The sequence below is a fragment of the Brachyhypopomus gauderio genome, chromosome 2 (assembly GCF_052324685.1).
Source record: "Brachyhypopomus gauderio isolate BG-103 chromosome 2, BGAUD_0.2, whole genome shotgun sequence".
NCBI classification, from domain to species: domain Eukaryota; kingdom Metazoa; phylum Chordata; class Actinopteri; order Gymnotiformes; family Hypopomidae; genus Brachyhypopomus; species Brachyhypopomus gauderio.
The window spans coordinates 4,405,705-4,425,868 of NC_135212.1; the positions used below are offsets into that span (position 1 = coordinate 4,405,705).

At 39.0% G+C, this 20,164-nt stretch overlaps 1 protein-coding gene and 3 long non-coding RNA genes across 7 annotated transcripts in view; 2 read left to right on the plus strand and 2 right to left on the minus strand.

The window, feature by feature from the left end:
- Positions 1-20,164, minus strand: part of LOC143484402 (uncharacterized) — a 161,693-nt gene that overhangs the window by 114,727 nt on the left and 26,802 nt on the right. The window lies entirely within an intron of this gene.
- Positions 9,174-12,653, plus strand: LOC143484392 (uncharacterized). Of its 2 annotated transcripts, XR_013122634.1 has the most exons (5): positions 9,174-9,216; positions 9,362-9,547; positions 11,256-11,339; positions 12,100-12,187; positions 12,312-12,653. It is a non-coding gene; the product is annotated as an uncharacterized LOC143484392 (long non-coding RNA). The 2 variants fall into 2 exon arrangements; XR_013122633.1 differs by lacking the exons at positions 9,174-9,216; positions 9,362-9,547 and adding an exon at positions 10,812-10,939.
- LOC143484375 (uncharacterized) lies at positions 10,795-17,339 on the minus strand. 2 transcript variants are annotated; one of them, XR_013122629.1, is made up of 8 exons: positions 16,904-17,339; positions 13,811-13,901; positions 13,049-13,443; positions 12,865-12,967; positions 11,468-11,527; positions 11,268-11,319; positions 11,038-11,085; positions 10,795-10,886 (listed from the first exon to the last, which is right to left on the minus strand). It is a non-coding gene; the product is annotated as an uncharacterized LOC143484375 (long non-coding RNA). The 2 variants fall into 2 exon arrangements; XR_013122627.1 differs by lacking the exon at positions 16,904-17,339 and having other exon boundaries at positions 13,811-14,074.
- LOC143484386 (uncharacterized) lies at positions 14,560-16,302 on the plus strand. Its single transcript, XR_013122632.1, has 3 exons — positions 14,560-14,883; positions 15,365-15,487; positions 16,066-16,302. It is a non-coding gene; the product is annotated as an uncharacterized LOC143484386 (long non-coding RNA).

Genomic DNA, 20,164 nt, shown 5'->3' on the forward strand with positions numbered 1-20,164 from the left:
ATGAACGGTTTTGATTATATAGAAGAGCCTGTTTGTACAGCAGTTATTGGAAAAAGAGATATACTTATTTTATTTTATCAATGCCCAGATTCTTACCAGTCCCACTTACGGCTGGATATCATTCAGCGGCAGACTATCCAGCCCCTAACCGAGAATCGTTACATCGCCGCGAAGTAGACGGACTGGCTAAAGTGCGCACGTTTAGCTCGCAAAATTATCAAACGTGGAAAAGATTTAGCTCTGTGACTCATGTACAAACACTGTTTGCTGGGGTTGTTCATAACCAAGCTAGGAGTGGGGTTATTATATTATAATAATATAAATTTATATATTATATGAATTTGTGTTTTTAGGCCCAAGGGTCAAACTATTATATTAAGATGTACAATTTACAGTTATTTATTACTGTATTTTGCACATTTTCAGTAAAAAAAAAAATTCTATTGATGACAAAGGATATATAAGACATTTTGAAAAAAAACATGGCATGGATTTCTTGCGTTTTGCAAAAAAATGAATTGTTTTTTAAAATAAATCTTTAAATATTAAAATCTTGATTTAATTTGTTTGTGTTTTTTTAACCTTAGTATGGTATTTGATAGTTTGAAACAGAAAACAGTGGTTTTCAGCCTACCACTTAAAGAAAACACATTTTTACTCAAATTGATCAAAATGGATTTATAGCGTTTTGGAACCAAACGCTTCATATCTTAACTAGGTTAATTAATTTATTCACAGCCACCATATACCCAAAGGGAGATGGATACTCTCAACCAGACAATGCTCCCTCTCATAGTGCTAGGACTATCTTGATATCCTTAACAACTGAGATAAATGCAAATGTAGCATCAGCAGAAGGAAACATCGTCTCATCATATTTGGACACCTAAGCAAAGCATATCACATGCATGGTCAGCTTTAATACTGGGATGCTACAGGGCCTTTATTATGTAGACACAGACGTTAGGTTTGTCAGCTTATATTAGGACCAATGCTGTGTTTATGCATTAAAATCCAGGAAGTACAACACTTGAGTAACATTTGCAGGCAGCAACCAAATCAGTTAAACTAATGCATCTGAGACTGAGATACTTCGACTATATACAACATGAAATATGTTCCTACTGACCTACTCCTTGTCCACCGGCTCCTCATCTGGGTCATGTAAGCACATGAGGGCGAGGTCCAGGTGGAGGTTCCTGCCAGGTTTCTCCTTCTGCAGGGCTTCCACTGGGGAGGTGGGCGGAGAAGGCCTAATCAGTCCTGACGAGGTCCCTCTCGTGCGTGAAGTGAGCCATTAGCAAGGCCATTAGCAGAAATTAACTCACCATAACATTTCTCAGTGCCTTTGTACTACATTGCACTTTCTTTATCTGAAAGTGCCACTGAAATATGATTCAAGCAAGATGGACCGAGAACGGCAACTTCTCATATGCATCTTGCTACAATTCATGTAATGGCAGCACAATGAAGTACTGAATAACTTAAAGCAGGGCATTCCAGAGCCCAGAAGCAGGAAGACATTTATCAGAGCTTCAGTATATGTGTGACCCAGTTTTAGTTTAGCTTAGTTGTGATTCTTTTAGCTCATTGCATCATGAAATCTTACATTTCAATACAATTAGATTCAATTTAATTATTTTGGCACAATTCAGAAGTATTTTAATTCTGATACTGGTAGATACATTAGCCTAGCTCTGCTAATGGCTAGCACATCTCGCCTCTGCTAGACACTGTTCCATTACTGAGTAAAACCATGTCAGATGAAGATCATCAAATTTGAGTATTTTGTACATTTGACAAGTGGTGACTATAAATGATCTAAGTATATGCACATTTTTTGGTTAAAATAAAATTCATGTAGTATGTATGACACCACAAAATTCTGCTCATCAATTTACCAATGACATGGGAACAAGTGCAAGACAAGCTTAGTGCAAGACCAACTTAACTTAAGCGGGCACCCAAATAACCAGCCATGCCTCACTGTGTGTGCCTAGCACGTTCTTAGCAACGTAGCCATGCACTCATCAGTACTGTCCCTCCACGGGCCCGGGTCTCTGCGCCGAGGGCTTGTGTCTCGCTGCACTCCCGGAGGAATGGCCAGAGGGTAGGAGGGCAGTAGGAAAGACCCGGGGGGGTTCCCAGGCAGCAAGCGGCTGGATTTGGGTAAACCTGCATGGGAAAGGGCATCCATGCTCATGAGTTTAGCTCCGTTCACTTGACACCTGAGTGAAGTTTCTGACTAAATGATCTCCTTGTTCTCAAATATCGTATTTACCAATATTTTAACACAAAACAAATGATGCAACATTATAAATTCTACATTTTGTACAGGTATTTCAATGACATATAAAGTAAAGCCAACATCAATAAGTCATCTCTACCAGCATCACTGGGGTTAACTGCTTTGAAGATGTCTGGGAGCAAGGGTTGAATATGTCTGCCGCTCCGGCCAAGTCTCCCCACTCTCTCTCTCTTCCACCCTGGAGAGTGGAGCTGGGGAGGCTCCACTGAACCTGGACATGAAACACAGGCAGAACTGTAGAGGACACGTTCAATCTTCAGACCAGCATATGAAATTAAGACCTGCAGATCATACTGCATTTTAAATAATAATAATAGATTATGATAATCAATATTTTGGCATGTGGGATTGGCATTCTGGGGAGTGGGGTGCTGGCACAATCAACTGACTGCAATAAAACATTCAAGTCTAGTCTTGCTTGTAAGCTCTCATTGTCCTTGCCAACAGAAGTAGGTACAAAGCACAAACTCCTTATATCACACAGACTGCTGCTGCATACCACTGCTTAACGCTGGCCAGGTGATACCCAATACTTAAAGAAGATTATATAGATTACAAAGATTAATAGATATATGCTTTGGCAGCAGTCCAGATGAGGTATCAGAAGCCAGCAAAGCAGCATGACAATGTTTTGTTTAGATTGTTTGGGGGTGTACTAAAATAGTGAAAAATGACATCTGTAATCCATATACATGTATTATCAGTATTATACTATGCTGGTATAACAATGATTCGAAGCATTATCACCTTAGACTAAACACAACCGCCTAGCAGTTAACGAGTGTCACAGTACACCCACACTGTATGTGGGCCGTCAAGGTGCCCACTCTAAAGTGCTCTACTCTACACCAAACATATCACAGCTAAAGTAAAGAATGGAACATGAAATACATTCAGTTTTTTCTCGATGGAATCGGCATGTGCCTGTTTACAGCCTTGATATTCACCATGTGGTATCAGGGAGGAATTGGGTAAATACTGAAATGATCATATGACTCCTATCTTATCCGTGATCAGTGGAACTGATGGTGTTACAACTCTCCCCATGTTACAACCATACCCGGTCTCCCCTATAGGGCTTTCAAAGCAGTTTTTACTTTTTTACTACTTTTTTTTAAACTTTTTTTGTTGTTGTTGCTGCAACAAATGATTTGGATGCCATTTCCAGGAGAGCAAAAGAGTGAGCTCACCTTTGGCAGGCCTGAAGGCACGGAGAGGCTCTCGGCCAGCAGGTTTGGGGAGTGGAGGCAACTTTGTGATGGTGGGCGGAGAAGGCCTCATCAGTCCCGACCTGGTCACTCTCGTGCGTGAAGTGAGCACAGACAGTTTGGAACACCTGCTGGAGCCAACTTCACCTGCATGGGCGAATAAGGACATTAGCAGAAATTAACTCACCATAACATTTCTCAGTGCCTTAGTACTATGTTGCATATGTTTCTTTATCTGAAAGTGCCACTGAAATATGATTCAAGCAAGATGGACCGAGAACGGCAACTTCTCATATGCATCTTGCTACAATTCATGTAATCTTCAGTGTTACACAGTACCAGTGTGGAGTGGTCCTTCTACAGGCATCTTAACATGGCCGACATCTGAGGGTCCCGCCGTACTTCCGTGAGGGAAGGGTGCTGGTCCACAGGGATCTTGGGGGTTGTAGGGCACACCTGAAAATACCACAGCAGGTAAAGTGAAACCCAGCATGCCTCTCGGTGAGGCTCAAATGCCTTGTAAGTGTTTCCCAATGAACAAGTGATTATAACAAGGGCTATGGTGCCATGTGATGTCATTAGAATGTGGGGAGAATGCTTAAGAATTTGTGATGTCATGTTAGAAATCTGTTTCTTTTTAAAAATGTTTATTTTTATTAGCTTTTTCCATGGCCACATGGACAATGTTAACATTTATGAAAATTGTGCTGAGTCAAAGAAATCAAAGAAATAACCCATGCTCCATTTATTATATTATCCTGTACACATGAAATAAAGAGCTTGACAGTCATCAGTAGAATAAAGATACATGTTATTTTTCTGAACCTTAGAAACCTACTATATAAATGTGTATATTTAACTTTTAATTATTATGAATAAGCTTATGGAAATCCATACTCATAAGAATTTATATACTGTCTTACATAGAAGTATAAAAAGAAGAAAATGTATTTTTCTAACCATGAGTGGTAAAACATGGTGTGTCTTTAAAGTGGTTCTGTTCCTGCCCAGGCCTTGGCTGGTCAGTTCTCCTGGGGTAAAAACTCATTCTCCACCTGAAAAATAGAATGAATAGAAAGAGAGAAAGATCTAGAAAAAATAGAGAGATTTGTTAGTTTTGTATGTATTGTAATTCACAGAGCAAAATGTCTTGCGACTTGTTCTGAGCTTTTCAGCATCAAAACTGAAATCCAAACATTCCACCTTCCCAACCAAACATTCTAAACCAAACATTCCAAAGTTGAGTAGCACGTGATATCACAATTTACTATTTTTCTAACCAACACACCAAATCAGCCAGGCTGCTACACAGTTTGGCTTGTAGCCAAAGGGTTCATACCAGAGACCGTATATATTATATACATCAAAGGAATGAATCGAAGCTAGGAATGAAACTAGCTAGCGGTGGTATGCTAACGACAGCTAGCGTCGCCACAGTGGGCGGAAATTATCATACAGCCCGCCCACTAAGAGGGAAGATATGATTGGTCAATTTTGCTGTCATTTAAAACTGGTATTGCGCTGAATTATAACTGCCAGGCCCTCTGTAAACGAACAGTGGGCATCACAGTCCTGATAGGGGGAGACACAGGCTCACAGGCTTCCACTTAACCCCTCACCTTCCTACACAGATTGAATAGACACGGTTGAATAATGTATTTGCTTATATTTTTGTAATTGTTTAGATGTCGATTGTCAAACTGTAAGTAGATAAAACTGGATAAATTATATTATATATATTTATGTTTTAAGAATATTTTTAGGCCCTCTGAGAGTATGTGTATATATATATATATATATATATATATATATATATATATATATATATATATATATATATATATATATATATATATATATATATATATATATATATATATATATATATATATACACATACGGTCTCTGGTCTCAACACAGCTCACTGTAAAATACTGCCCACTAGTGGGACAGTGATGTAGTACAAGTGACAAACTATTTTTAAAAAATCATACATTGCATAAAATTATACACATAATCACCATTAATAGGTTAAAAGCAGGAATGCTTAGATGTATACTAATTTATAGCTATAGTAAATTATATATGCTGTTTCAGTGTGCCTAAAATACACCATTCAAGTGTGTGGATTATAGTTCTACTGTAAATTAAACATAGAAGTTATTTTTGTTGTATAGTCAAAGTCAAATTTATTTATATAGCTTTCACAACACATGTCACAAAGCAGCTTTACAATCGTATGGGTCCAGATCCCTAATGAACAAGCCAAGGCGACAGTGGCAAGGAAAAACTCCCTATGGTGGTGGGGATTAGGAAGAAACCTTGGGAGGACCAAGACTCAAAAGGGAACCCATCCACCATTGGGCGGCCCGTTAGCACAAGTCCATGGTGCACAGGATGGTTCTACAGATAATGTTTAAGGTCCTTGTTCCCCGGCCAAGTAGTCACAGTCTCTTTGGTGTAGATGGTGAGCCTCAGGTAGGAGCATCAGCACGTCCTCTTGCATATAGTGTCATTAACACACACACAGGATGTGGAAAATTTATCTTATTATTTGAGTGTTTGGAGTTGATTTAAATGCTTTAGCTAATATTACTGTCATTTAATTACCCTCGCATAAGACCCAAAAACAAACACAAAAAGCAAGAACAAATGTTCAATATAACTCACAAGCACTTAGTGTTGTGCTAAAGTCCTCCCAGAGGCCGGTCTGCAAAACCACACCCACTCAAAGGGGGCGTAAGCTCTGGCTGGGACTGGCTGGGACTGGAAGGCTCAGGTGGTAGTGGGTTGTGACCAGAGCCGTATAGAGAGAGAGTCGCGACAACGGAAGTTCAAAAAGCTTGATGGTCACGTGATTCACGGAGGCTTCAGATAGTTCCAGGAAGTTCAATTTGAGCGCATAAACACAGAGACAGAACTGCGATTTGAGGATTATTGTGAACATATAACGACCAACTTTAGGCTAATTTTAGAGCACATTGCTGTTTAATGCTTTGATTGTTTTATAATTGTTATATATTACGTTCATTTATATATTTAGAGGGACAGGAAGGGGTGAGAAATTCAGTTGAGATTAATTTTCTAACATTCATGGTAATTTCTGTAATCCCATGGTATTGGTGACCTAAGTAATCTAAATGACTAATGTACATTTTCTGACAGAAGGAAATTTTTCTTTGACTTCATTGTGCAGAAATATGCTTTAAAAGGGTACATTAAAACACCTTACATTTACATCCAGACAGTATATGACAGAGGTGGGACCAAGTCAGTGTTTTGCAAGTCTCAAGTAAGTCCAAGTCTTTATCCTCAAGTCCCGAGTCAAGTCTCAAGCAAAAACCGTCAACTCAAGTCAAGTCTCGAGTCAAGACAGGCAACCGTCAAGTCAAGTCCCAAGTCTGAAACTTGGAATTTCAAGTCCTTTCGAGTCTTTTTTTTTTTACAGGCACCAATGCTTTACGAATGCTACGCTGATGCGTTTCTTTACTCGTTTTGTTGGTGTCCGCCAGCCAAAAGATGACAGATCATTTACATTTTATCTTCTCTTAATTACATAAATGTACTTAAACAAGAATGTTTCGTTACATCATTTTACACGAAAATAGCAAGCTTCATCGTAAGCAAGATGCTGTCATTACGAATGGTTATTCTAAACATTTGAATAAAATGTTTAAATATAGACTAATAAAAGGTTAGGGTTATTTTTTCATTGTTTTCTGTTATTGTGGGGTCACGGTGTAGGCTACTATTGTTACCTGGAGATTCAGTGGGGTCACAATTTCTGATGGCTGCCGTCAGAATTGGTGACCCCAGTTAAAAAGGCTCACCTCTACATCCCATTCATGATTTCTTTGTTGGCTGCAATGGTGAGGGGATGGTAAATCTTGTTTAAGTACATTTATGTAATTAAGAGACGATAAATGTAAATATAAACATCTGTCATATTTTGGCTCGTGGACACCAACAAAACGAGTAAAGAAAGTGCATCAGCGTAGTTTACGTAGCATTCGTAAAGCGTTTGTGCCTCTGAACAGAAACTGTGAAATAGCGCCCCCTGTGGTCACAAAACTCGACGGTCACAGAATCTGGTGTAACGCCGGTCTGCGTCAGAAGGACGGAAATGAAATTAATGGGGCGCACTTTATAAATATTAATATGCGTTTTAAAATTTAGATTTGGGGTAAAAAAAAAATCAAGTCTTTGCAAGTAAACAGGTTCAAGTCCAATTCAAGTCCCAAGTTATTGGTGTAAAAGTCCAAGTCAAGTCTAAGTCTCTGAATATTTTTTCAAGTCAAGTCAAAAGTCTTAATATTAATGACTCGAGTCTGACTCGAGTCCAAGTCATGTGACTCGAGTCCCCACCTCTGGTATATGACATATTAAAATACATAGATAAATTATATATATCTTGTCTTTTTAATACACACTTATTTACAGCAATTAATTCATTAAATAAATCTCTAATAATCTCAAATATGAATATCATGTCAAGCAGTTTTTTCTGGGTCCTTTCCTCCGTGTTGTTTGTGTAGTGTCCACCATGGTTTGCTGTGTTGCATGGGGATGCTCCAATCGAGCAAAAATGTATGGTTTCCCCACTGATACTGAGAGGAGAAAAAAATGGTTGTCTCAACTAAGCAGGAGCAATCTTACCCTCACTAAAGATTACAACAGCAAATATATATGTGAGGTAATCATCAAACACTGCATTTGCACTTTTCACAATAACCCAGACAGCACAGATACGTCGGCAAGACGTTTATGCGACGTTCACAGTTACGTCGTTAAAGCATCTGCGGTCGGTCGTTTGCTCACTGGCACGACGTCGCATAGACGTCGTTACCTGATGTTCAAACGACGTCCATCTGATCTCCGAACGACGTTCATTATCTGATGCTTTTAAGCTGTATTTACGATGTTTATACGACGCTTACAGCTTCATCGTTAAAGTGTCTATACATCGTCTTACCAACGTCGTTTTTAGATCAAGCCATGCGAGTCCGTTATTCCGTCGTGCGTTTTCGCAGAGAGTTTGCATGTTTTGTTCTTTTAAAGATCTTCACGCGAGCAGCAGTAGCCTATTTATTCTTGTTCTGCATATAATCCCAGGTAGACAACTAGCTAGATAACGAAATAGTTGTTTGTGGAGTTTAATTCCTATTTCCTGTTATTCAGATTTTGCCTTTAAAAGATTTAGAGACAACCAGTTTAAAAGATGTAAAGAGACAGCCAGTTTACAATTTTGAAAAGTTGTATTAACTAATTCACATGCACAAACAAAAACTTAACAAATTCTAAAGTGTACATAAAATATTATTTTGAAAAGTTGTATTTTAGAACCAATTCACATGCATAAACAAACAATTACTAAAAAATGATAAAATGTAAATCACATTATTATTATTATTCAAAATAATCATCTTTCGGGAATTGCGTGTCACTCTGTCCATGACAATTGCGAACAGTCCTCATCCTTTAACTTCCACCACCTGATCTTAGGTGGCGCTCTCACTCTCCTCTTCTTCACCTCTAAAACCATCCTACATATCACCATCCTATGCTGTTTAGCTACACTCTCCCCTGGTAACACCTTGCAATCACTAACCTCTCAGGTTTTGTCTCCTAGAGGATATAGTCGACCTGTGTGCATGTTCCCCCACTCTTATATGTTACCCTGTGCTCTTCCTTTTTCTTAAAGTAAGTGTTAACTACAGCCATCTTTATCTTTATCCTCTTAGCAAAATCTACCACCACTTGTCCTTCCGTATTCCTTTCTTTAACACCATATAATAATAAAAGTGTTGTAGTTGTTTAAGTATGATATTGTAAATCATTTTCTCAGTGCTGTAACAAAAACGGAACTGTCCATGTATGAACACGAAGGGCTTAAATCGACTTGATCACGTTGATTCAGCGTGGTCTTCCGCGATGAAGTCTGTCAGGCGCCAGACGAAGCCAGTCTTTCATCGACTTTTCTGCATCAGCTTCACATGGGTGGGACAGCTGAGGATTTCTCATCGCAGATGCTGTAAGTACAACATTGTTTAATTAGAAAATTACTTGTATGTTTTAGTTTCTAAGATAATTTTGAGCCTAAGGATGAGCCTGTTGCTAATAAGCCATTTAGGCACTATTGCTAAGAAGTGCTAATGAAAAGCTGTGTACATGAAGTTTAGTGGCTGTTCAGATACAGAAACTCTATGGCTTGTGGGTGTGGAAAAATGAATGGGATGGAAAGAGGGATGAAAACACAACAGATGAGTGCAGGTACTAATTAGTATGCCTGTGGTTTAGAGCAATACGGCACTATGGATATTATACTTTGAATACATTTTTCCAATGACTGCTTTTCAATTTGGCACTAATTTCTCTTCATATTAGAAGGCAAGCATTTCTAATTAAATGTATGTGCGTCTTAAGATTTAAGAGTGACACTGAATTGTTTCATGTAATATGCATTGCAAATCATTTCTGAGATATGCCATCTTAAAATTTCTTTAAAAGTCAGTTATTTTACTCAGTGGTGTCCAGTTCTATCCAGAAAGGGGCACTTTGGCTGCAGAAGCACACATGATAATTTTTTAAAAACTGATACCAACATGAAGCCTTTGTGGATAAGATTATTCACCCCTGTTGTGACTATACACATCAAAACTAAGGATCACCAACCAAGACGGTAAATGTCAATTATAAAACAAAGCTATTTGTGATTTGTTTTTTATGGTACTATATTTGTCATGTTTGGTATACTATGGTCTTATTTTCATACTTACATACTACAAGTTCCTTGATGCGAGTGTGCCCAATTCCTTTTTTTCTCCTCTGCCACACCAGTTCCCTAACCACCAGGCCCTGACTGCCCCCATCTAATGACAGCTTTGACATCTGTAGACAGACAGACAGACAAATAAAAACCAGGGACCGAATTCATAAAAGGTTTTTAAAATTTACAAAGGTATGATTACAAACATTAAGGAGTTCATAATAATGTTCCTTAAATCAACCATCAGGATGGATGGATATATCGTTCTTAATTTTGTACTCGAAAGAAAAGATAATTACTTTGTTCCTAAATAAATGTTTATCTTTTACAAGATGTTTACAAAATGTGTACTCTGTGCGAGTTTGTTAAAATGGTATATTTCAGTACTGACCTTTTTTTTTTGTATCACTGTTGGTCAAATCATGTTCTAGACGCACGAAATCCTCTGCACACTGGAGGGGGAGTATGTTTTCTTCCAGATCTTCTTCCAGTGGTGTTGGAAGATTTCTGTTCCTCTCTCCTGCCATTGCCTGAACAACTGCAGTTAAATGCTGCAGTTGCAGCTGCACCTCACCAATAGCCTCAAGGATGCATCAATCAGTGGCTGTGACATATATAACATACACAACAATAAAATTTAAATGAATATTCAAAAAGGTTTGCATTCACATTATCATATACATTGATATATTTAATTTGAGCAAGGATGTTTAGTGAAATTGAGTTTGTTTGGAATTAAATTTTTGAAAACATACGAGTGCACTGGGAGGGTATTAAACGTCCTGAGGCGCGAGCTCTTGATGCTAAAAAAGTAGTAAAAACATGCGGTAATTAGAGTCAATGCAATGGACAAAAATAAGGATAAAATAAGGACATTGCCTTAAACTGCTGTGCCCAACAACAAATATTTAATATGAAGACCCAGTGTATGTGTAATTTTGCACTGCTTAGAGTAAACATTTTAAACTTTCAGTATGTGTCCTACCATGAGGTGGAGATGTGAGACCAATCGGAGGACTCCTATTGTGGCTGTGGCGCTGTGGAAAGAATATGTCTGGTAAGTACATGTGTGTTCATATGTGTTTGTAATTTCTTTATAAAGGTACACTGCAGATACTGTCTGCATTTTAGGGAACAAGCTAAGTTTACATGGAGTATCTGTTTTACTGTACCCTATAACCTTACTTTGATAGGAGGACATTGTTCTAAAATCCACATTCTGACTGTGTAGTGGCGGGTTTGATGCTAGGGGGGAAACATTGACACAATAGGTTTAATCAGACTTAATTGATCAGATTTTAATGACAGTTTAGATCAGCAGTGCTTTCTTACTTTGAAAAGTATCCATTAGAATATGACCACTGAGTGGTGTCAGCAGAGCAAAGTGTAATGTTCACAATAAGTGTGTTTTTAGCATCATGAATACTATTATAACAATGCTGCAATACGTGACTCCCTCTGGGATTAATAAAGTGATCTATTTATGTTTCTAAATGGGTTGAAATGTGGTGTTGTATTAATTTAGTAGGTATAATGTGGAAGTATGCAGGTTTTCTTTGTTTTTCCCCCTTTTCCCCCTCATTTTCAGAAGTGTCGACTGGATTCCTGGCCCCTATTCTGTGTGCGAGTAGTTCTGCTAGGAGATTTATTGAATGTTAACATTGCTGATATATTTCTTTTAGCGTTGTTTAGTGAAATCCCTGAAGTTAACCTCCATCCAATGCTGCCTTACTCTGGGTAGACTTGGGGCTGTGAATACATAAATGGCATATGAATATAAATACATTTAAGTCATTCTTTTTTGTATTTCAATGCAGGTATGATCAGGTACCTACAAGTGTTTGGAGGGTTTACTGGTTTCCCCTTGGCTGTAAGCTGTGGTTTTGATATTGGAGCTAAGAAGAGGTAAGGACATTAGTCCTATACTATCGTCATTACATTAGCTGCCTGTTAGATTCCGTATTAACTATAAAATACTTTTAGTGAACTTATTGATCATTACAACACAGCACGTTCACTTCGTTCACAGGACTGCAGTCGGAGACTACAATACCATTATCATCACTCCGACACGGAATGAAAACCTGGCGTTCATCACAAGACATTTACATTGACAATATCAACACCCAGAACTTTTATTCTAGTTACCTTATACTTAGCCTGATTATGTGATTTGTTTGTGACTTGTGTATTCGTCTGTATAATTTGTTTTTGTGTAATTTGTGTGTTAACGGGCCGCCCAATGGAGGATGGGTTCCCTTTTGAGTCTTGGTCTTCCCAAGGTTTCTTCCTATTCCCCACCATCTAGGGAGTTTTTCCTTGCCACTGTCGCCTTTGGCTTGCTCATTAGGGATTTGGACCCATAGTATTGTTAACCATGTAAATCCTGTAAAGCGCTTTGTGACAACTTGTGTTGTGAAAATTGCTATACAAATATATTTGATTTGATTTAGTAAGGGACAGTGCATTTTAATTATGTATGTATATATTATTTGGAGTTTAATATATTTGTAGAGAACATTCTGTACATCAGGGTTTCTCAATCCTGCTCCTACACAATATTTGGGTGTTTTTGTGCTTACTGTGTACTTGTGGTGGTGGTGGTGGCCAAGGTAATTTGCTCTTGGGCCTCTTTGCTTTGGTTGAGACTCTTCATCTGACCACCAACATGGTCTCTTTTTTGATCTGCAAGTAAGTTATAGTTGAAGTCATCTAAATCACAATATATACTTATGTCTAGATTACCTCAGTGGAAGATGAATGTACCTTGATTTAGGTCCGTTTTCTCCATCGGAAATAAGGTCGGATGTGTCACATGATGTCTTCCATTTCCTGTTGACATTGTCTAGTGCAGGGGTACTCAACTAAATTTGTCCGCGGTCCAATTTTGGCAGATAGCTGTCACCTAAGGTCCGGGGGGTGGCGAACGCAAGTTGTTGAGCTGTGGTGGTGAACGTAACACTCGTGACGGAGTGTTTTTTTCAATAGCCCTGAAATAAATACTCCGGTTTAAAATTAATTCTCCCGTCAAAATGAATAAATATGTTTTTTTTTGGGTCCGTATCCAGTTAATCAGGAATGAGATTGAGTCCGGACAGGACTGCGTTCGGGTCCGGATACGGACCGCGGTCCGCCAGTTGCCGACCCCTGGTGTAGTGTATCTAAAAAGTAAGGAAATAAGTTAGCCAACAACACTAGCGATTACACTCCCTTTCCCTTTTTGTCATACCGATTTGTCTTTTAGTTACAAAGAAGCTAAGCTAAGGCGAACTAGCTAGCTAACCTAGGCTACAGCTAACGGACAAGCTGGTTTGAACTCGCGGTGTTGTCTCGCGCGATTGCCGTCAGGGCCGTTGTAGTAAAATGATGGTTAGCTTAGATGCTAACACTTTAACCGTAGGCCGTTGTAGTAAAATGGATAGCTAAGATTTAACTTTCAGAGATAGTTAGATTCTTGGAAACAACCAGTTATTAAACATTACTTCATTATTTATTTTACCTCAGTAGAGTTATAACTACATAACCTACCTGGGTTTCCCTGAAGAAGTCCGTCTGTTGCTCACCCACAGGTACAGGACTGCTGGACGCTCATTGGTCCTTTCCATTATACGTCAACATTCTAGAACGTCATGGCGAGTGTATTGATCCCCAGTAATTTGCCAGGACAAATGTATTAGAGAAGGATGATTATACATTGCTTAACTGTATTGTCCTATATTAATGAAACTCAATCAACATGAAATGGTCTCAGCTGTGTAATTCTAAAGTGAATTTGACCTACCATCAACAGAGACTGAGTTACAAGGGGGTGCATTTTACAGCAGGTGCTTGGAAGCAACAAGGTAAATATACAGTGGTATTATAAATCACAATAAATCATACACATACTAGAAATCATCCCAAATGCATTTTTGAGAATAAGAGTGTGTATTTTCATAATTACACTAAAGGGCGTTCCTGCGAAAGACAGGCTGTAACGTGCAGCACTCTCCGTCATGCACGTCAGCAGGATCGTGGTGGTGTCTTGGCTTTGAACGTGAGTGTACAGTAGACTACAGCAGTTGTTGTAACATTATAATTTTAATTTAAAAGTTCACAAGAACTTTATCCGTTTTTACACTTGAACCCAAATTATGATGATGAAGGTCAAGTGGCATTTGTCAAGATCTTTTAGTTACTTATATTAAAGATTTTGTTGTCTAACAGTCAACCTTATTATTTAGCAATGCAGGCTTATCATTTTGATCGATCTAAACTGTCCTTAGTTTAGAGTGCATATTAAAGGAAATGGCTGTCAACACCCAAACCACTCAAGAGGCAGTCAATGAGCTGAGGCTGGGCATTGCCATGACTCTCCTCCAGGAATCTGGCGTGTTGTCTTTGTGGTTGGTCACTGTAAATGGCATAAAATTTATGTCCTCTGAAATGCATGTTCTTTATTAAAATAATATACGTTTTATGCTAGTTAATTAGTACCACATCCTGTATGGACATATGTTTGACATGTAAAAATGAGGAAATGTATTAATACTTTCATCTCAGACAATCTGAGCAACCTGTGCCATTACTGTGGAATGGAGGATCATGATCAAACAAACTGGGTAAGCGCAGCAACACATCTAAATACATTGATCTGCATGTACTATTGTTGAGATATTAGTACTACAAATATGAGATATTAGGCTATTAGTCGTACATAATGTCATAATATAGCATTTTCTCAGGGATCCTTTAAATCCTACAAACTACGAATTATACTCATTTATAATTATGCTCAGTTATACTGTGAATTAGACCCATTTTCTCAAATTTCTGTCAGAGACCTTGGAACAGGCTGTCTTTTCTCAGTTTTATTAGTATCTTGAGAGGAACAAATTTCTTTAAGTCAACCATCTGTGGTACAGACCAGGGTATTCACCAGATATTGCTGTATTGTCTATAACAAAACCTCCCCACAAAGCCAGGAAAAGGTTGTCTTCTGTTCACATCCTACTAGATTGGTCTACTGTTTTTGATACTGTGAACTACTACATGTGAATTTCATCACTTTCTTGTGATGCTTGGTTCTCATCCTATCTTCAGGGTTTATCTGGTCATGTAGCCTGGGATGGCTCACACACAACCTCACCTTCAAGTGTCATTGCTGGAGCTCCTCATGAGTTTGATCTTTTCTCTTGAAATGCTAAATCAATACGAGCAACATCAGTAAGCTCTAGTCATCTTTACACTTGACTACTGTAACTCACATTTTGCTGGCTTCTAGAAAGCATTCAAAATACTGCAGCTCATATTGTTTGTCAACATGTGATTCTTGTTGAAAACACCATGCTGGCTTCCTGTTCAAGTAAGGAAGGTCTAATTCTCACATTTTCATTTTCAAAAGGCTCATCCTTTCACTGCTTTGCATCCAGGCTTCTACCTCTGGGCCCTTGTAATACACACTCTTATTCCTGATTGCCCTCCCGTTATGACCCGTGCCCGTGACTACGACTCTGTTTATGGAAACCCCTTGAATAAATCTCGCTCTTCTCAGCGTTTGTGTCCGCCTCCCTGCTCTGCGTCAAGCAGAATGTTACACTCACCTTTTAGGCAGTTTAATATGCTAACTCTGACATGCAAATGAGTGCAGTAAATTCTCAATCATTTATTTTGTAACATCTTTGCACTTAACTTATCAATAGAGCACTGCATCAAATCTTTGGACTAAAAATGTAAAGCATGATAGTAATTTCTACATTTTAGATGGGCACCTTTCAGTTAGACCTGCTTTTCATTTGTTCCAGATATGCTGTGACAACTGTGAGAGATGGTACCACCATGACTGCGTCCAGAAGCCTTCAGTTGATAAAGATTATACATGTCCAGCTTGCAAATAAAATGCATTAATGGCTGGTTATTATTATGTATTATTATTGGTGATGTTTATTGTTTGTGATTTTAAATTATTGTTTTTGTTAAATTACTGTTGTTGCTGTTATTATTGTTGTAAATACTTGGCCTAACCTTGCACTGTTGGTGTTTTTTTTTTCTTTTGTAAACTTCTTGCTTTAGGTTCTGCTGTTATTTATTTAACTGTAAAATAAAAAATATTACCAATTATTTCTATTATTTCTATAAATGTGCAGTAGCTCTCACTTTTTGTTTGAATGTTGTTGATTCTAGCTCAAAATCATTGTAGCCATATAGACACAACCAACCATCTTTACAGATGCAACACCATAACTTTAATTTAAAATGTATATGCATGTCAGTTAGAATATACAGAAAAATAATGTTATAATTATATCTCAGTATTAAATATAACAGGATGCACTGCTGTCAGGCCTCGTCAGTACATGATTTTTCTAACAGACTGAAACAAACACAGCACTCACATACAACACAGTATGTGTCGAACACAGGACATAACTATCCATGCCTTCATTGCAGCTGTTGTTGATGCTATCAATCCATCAAAACATTACTTAGCAAACTCTTTAATATGCCAACGTTTTGTAAAATCAAGGGCAAATAGTAACTGCCCACCCGTGGTTGATAGATCAGCACAGTAATTCCAATGACGCGCCCACCGAACTGCGACGAAACAGCAGAGCATGTTAGTTCTCAGCGCACCGCACGCACCGATAATCAGACGCCAAAAGAAGCGCCATACCCCGACGGTATTAAGCTGGTCCACCAAAGGAAGCCAGGCCCAACAACGATAACTTGCCACCGTTAGAGGTGCTGGGAAAACCGGATGACAGAAGGGAATCCGCACCCGTAACCACACCCCCGCTATTTATAATGCCAGGATTAACCTACCCCGCGACTCACACGGCTCCACCGCAATTTACAATTAGGGAGGGAGTGGGGTTGCCCCAAAAATCTCACTCTGCCACATCAGGATGGGAAACGTTGTTTTGACGTCGCAGCGATGCAATGGCGATGAATATGACGCTCCCGCTTTAAATCGTAAATTAGATGTGCATATGATGTATATGCGACGTTCGAAAATGGAACGCGATGTTTCTACGATATACTGATGTAAATACGACGTCTCTGAGACGTACTTGTGCTGTCTGGGAAACACACTATTGGAAAGCTTAATGCCTGATTTATTAAAATACAGAATAGTGAACAAAAAAAGCATCTAAGACTCCAGACAGACTCGGGTGCAGGGTGAGGGTGCTATCTAGTTGCAGGCTCCATTGAATCCCCTATGGTTCTTTGGCTTAAAGAGAGAGAGGAGAAAAATACAGTAGAAAATGATTATTATGAGTATTGATGTGATAGGAATTTGAACTTGTTGCACATCCTTGGTTGTTTTTTATATGTGTAATGAGTGTATACGTATCCAGTAAGTGTTCTCTAATACTGTGTATTCACCCACTATGGAATATGTATATGGGTAGACAAAACTGAGTTGTCATGTGTGAGGAGTAAACTCACATCACTCTGCAGGCACATTTTGAGGCAGACCAGTTCATCAAAACCAAACAGGGCAAGACTAGGCTGAGAGCAGATGCTGTTCCCACCATATTTGTGCATCGCCCCCCGCACTCAGAAAGAGGAAGCCCCCTGCACTACGATGCACCACTGGACCTGTAAAGACAGGGCCCATAGCTGCTGATCCCAGCTATAGTGTTGACACAGGTATAATAAGTATGAACTCCTAATAATTATATTATTTCTTTAAGTGATAGAATATTTAAAACTTAATCACACTAAATAGTATACGTCTTTTATATCCAGCAGTTTCAAAAACTGAGAAAATACGTTAATAAAATAAAATAAAAATAAATAAAACAAAATAAAAAGGAAAATACAATAAATAAAAGGATAAATAAATAAAATAAAAGGAAATAAAACGTTGGTACTCCAAAATGGATATCTTCATTTTACCTCCTCGACCCAACTCACTCTACAATCACACTCAAATGTTATATTTAACCAATATTTAGTTACCCCGCAAAAACATCGCGTTTAGGTGAAATGGCATTAAGAGAGGAATTTACAATTAATAGGCTGTCGGTCGTTAATGTGAAATCTCGCTAACCGTATTCGCGTTGTCTTAGCATAGATTTAGTTCAATCTGCTTATTAGGAGGTGGATAATTCACTAAAATGCTTTAATTCACATTTTAATGCACATGCTAATTTGATTCTGATGTCCTTATAATACACAATCTGATTTTTTAAGCGTACTAACCTGTAAAAGTGTATCACAGATGGTCCACTGCTCCAGTTTGACTGCGCTGCTCGTATTTGCTGCTAACTTCCGGGAACTATTGACAGGCTCCACGATCCGCCATTGCTGTAAAAAAACTGGTCCATTGGAGTGAACGGAGTTGACGCGACTCTCTCTCTTTAATAGGGCTCTGGTTGTGACCTGCTCTCGGGCAGGTAGAGGACCATCTCTAGAGACACCAGCACATTGAATTCAAAGGCGATCAGCTCCATCCTCAAAATGAATGGTTATTGTGGGGCTCGTAAAAGCAACCTTACAGAAAAGGCTGTTTAATACACATCATTAAATATTGCATCAAATTCTTGACATTCAATAGACTGAAAATGCTATCTTGTATAGCTACAATACAATGCTACATAGGGTGACCTATGTAGGGGGGGGGGGGGGGGGGGGGGGGGAACGTAAGTTGTTGGTTCTCCGCCAGTTGAGTATGATGAGGCTCAACTGATGAGGCTCAGGGATTCCGTGTCATACAGCGCCGTGCTCAGGGTCCTAGTGCCTGTAGAATTAATGGCCCGATTAACGTAATTTAAAAACCAGGACATTTCCACAGTTTTAAAAAATATCCCGGGACGCCCGGGACAGGACGTGAAATACGGACATGTCCCGGGAAATACGGACGTTTGGTAACCCTAATGCTACACATTAACTATAATGTCCTGTTCAAACTCTTGAACAATGTCATGTTCAAGCTCCTCTTGATTACAACAGTAGTTCATCTCCTTACACACTGGCTCTTCTCTCAACATCCACAGCACATAATGATGTATTTTCCTGTGTGATACTAATGTCATTCATTGCTGTGAACTGAACACACACACACACACACACACACACACACACACACATTTATGTATGTATGTATTATGTAAGCATGTGTACTGATTCCTTCTCCTAGCAGGTTCCTCATGCAGCTCTTTGATTGGTCCTTTCTGTCTGGTCTGCACTCACGCCCATCAGCTGTTTGTCCTCTTGTTTCTGCAGGTCGCTGTTGCTCTTGGTGGCCAGCAGGGGGCAGGCGGCGCCACCAGCTTGTGGTTGGCCTTGATCAGACGGCCTGCAACACAACCTCACAGGACTGAAATGTCTGGTTAACTCTAATTTTTGTGACTTAACTGGATGTGTAGGCTATTCTATATGAAGCACATATATCTACATTCAACAACGGTTATTTTAAGGGCAGTATGATTTTGGTGAGGCCAACACAGATAAATCACAAAAAAAAAAAAACCAAAACAGACATTTCAATCCTGTGAGGTAGTGACTATAACTATATAGATATTTAGACATAATACTGCTTTAATACTGCGAAGTCATGTGGTCAGAGGTGAACTTCAGTATAGCCAGTGTGTATTTTATTTAAAATAATTGTGGCGAGGTGTAGAGGGGAACTCATCCCTCCATGAGACTTGGAAGGGGTAGAAGTGGTTGTGGTAGCAGGTGAGACGGCAGACAGCAGATGACATATTCTGCAATTCTTGAGTAACACGAGAGTAAACGATAGGAACAGCTTAGCATGCAAACAGGGAAATGTAGGCAATGCTTCACAGTGACTGCAAAGTAGTGTTGGTGGTGCTTGGTTCAGGTGGACGTGACCTGGTATCTTGAGACCCCTTAGAATCCTGGGTGTGTGTGCGAGCATGCGTGCGCGTGTGT